At 42.7% G+C, this 1,498-nt stretch overlaps 1 long non-coding RNA gene across 1 annotated transcript in view; it reads right to left on the bottom strand.

Annotated features, from left to right (window-relative positions):
- Positions 1 to 1,228: 1,228 nt before the first annotated feature.
- Positions 1,229 to 1,498, bottom strand: part of LOC116099792 — a 12,051-nt gene continuing 11,781 nt past the window's right edge. The window contains exon 3 of the long non-coding RNA XR_004122388.1: positions 1,229 to 1,480. This is a non-coding gene — a long non-coding RNA (uncharacterized LOC116099792). The remainder of the gene's footprint in view (positions 1,481 to 1,498) is intronic.

Raw genomic sequence — 1,498 nt, 5'->3', positions numbered from 1 at the left:
ATTTGCAATCCTCCACTATACACACGCTGCCAGAGCAATCAGTCCCACTGTGTGTACTCCTTGGTTGGCGGTTGAGACTCTGGGAGCTCTGAGGGTGCTAGTTAGTTCATATTGTTGTTAGTCCTAAGGGGCTGCAAACCCCTCAGCTCCATTGATCCTTTCTCTAACTCCTTCACTGAGGACCCTGTGCTCAGTTCAATAGATGGCTGTGAGCCTCTAAATCTGTAAGCTAGGTGTTTTCTTATGCACCTTCTTCTTTTGGTTAGCAACTGAAACAATGGCTTTCTTTGTACAAGATTATTTTATGCAAGCATTAGAATTACTTATGGAAAGAATTCAGAATAAAGGGAAATTGTTATTTTTCTCCAATTAAGCCTCCCTATATTAACAGACCCCAGACAGAAGAAACCATCTGGCAATCACAGTGATCTTCCAGAGAGTCTAGAAGAATTTAACAAAAAAGAGGTTTGCGTCATTCAGCTGAGGATGCATGGATCCTAAATGAGTTCATGATGCTGGGCTCCAACTGGTAAACTGAGGCATAGGAATAAAGCTCCACAGGGCAGTGAGATGTCTTAGTTAGTAAAAATGCTTGCCACCAATCCTGGTGACCCTGAGTTCAATCCCAGGATCCTCAGCAAGGACTGAGTCCTACAAGTTGTCCTCTGACTTCCACATACACGCCATGCCACGAGCAAACCCACAGTAAATGAGTGAACACTTACAAACAGGAAGCCAGTTCCACAGTCAGGGTTAGAGTGACAGGACTGCATTCTGAAGGCAGTGCCAGTGTGTCACTTCATGTCCCTGCACAGGCCTAGGTGTGGCTTACTGTATATACCTCAGCTCTATGGCACATGCATCACATATGATGTTAGCCAAACATCCTATGTATACAGGACAGTGTTTGAATATTCAGTACCACGAATGGGTCAGAAACCCTCATCCCTTACCTGATAACCACGGGTAGGGAAGAGACACAGAAACCTGAAAACCAGGCTTCCAATAGGTAGATCCAGTCAGTGTATCCTTGGGGAAGTTAGAAGGAAGCTACTTTTTAAACACTTGTGGTGACTTCTAATACACGCAAAGATAATTTAGATGCTGAATGATACACTGTTGCATTGTGTATATTAGCAGAGAGCAAGACACCACAATGACGCTGCAGAGCCCTCTCTAAGAGGGCGTCACTACTGATGTTTACCTCCAAGCACTTCTCCACATCTTCTCATTAGTTAGAAATTTTATTAATTTCTGGAACTACTCCCACCTAGATAAACCTTACATATTTAATACAGTGCATGATCCCTGTTCAAATGAAAGAAAATCAAGTCTAATTGTTTCTAGATGAATATGCCTGTTAATTTCTGCATGCCAACATGGCAAAAAAACGCAGTGTATTCAGCAGCAGAAGCAGCAGCAGCTTTCCAGGTTCTGAAGTCATTGGAACACTACTGTGGAGACATCCAGAATGTTTCACCTAAAAAAAAAAAAAAAG

This window comes from Mastomys coucha, unplaced genomic scaffold (assembly GCF_008632895.1).
Source record: "Mastomys coucha isolate ucsf_1 unplaced genomic scaffold, UCSF_Mcou_1 pScaffold20, whole genome shotgun sequence".
Taxonomy (NCBI): Eukaryota; Metazoa; Chordata; class Mammalia; order Rodentia; family Muridae; genus Mastomys; species Mastomys coucha.
Note: the sequence above shows the minus strand (reverse complement) of the source record. Positions and strands in the feature narration are given on the sequence as shown.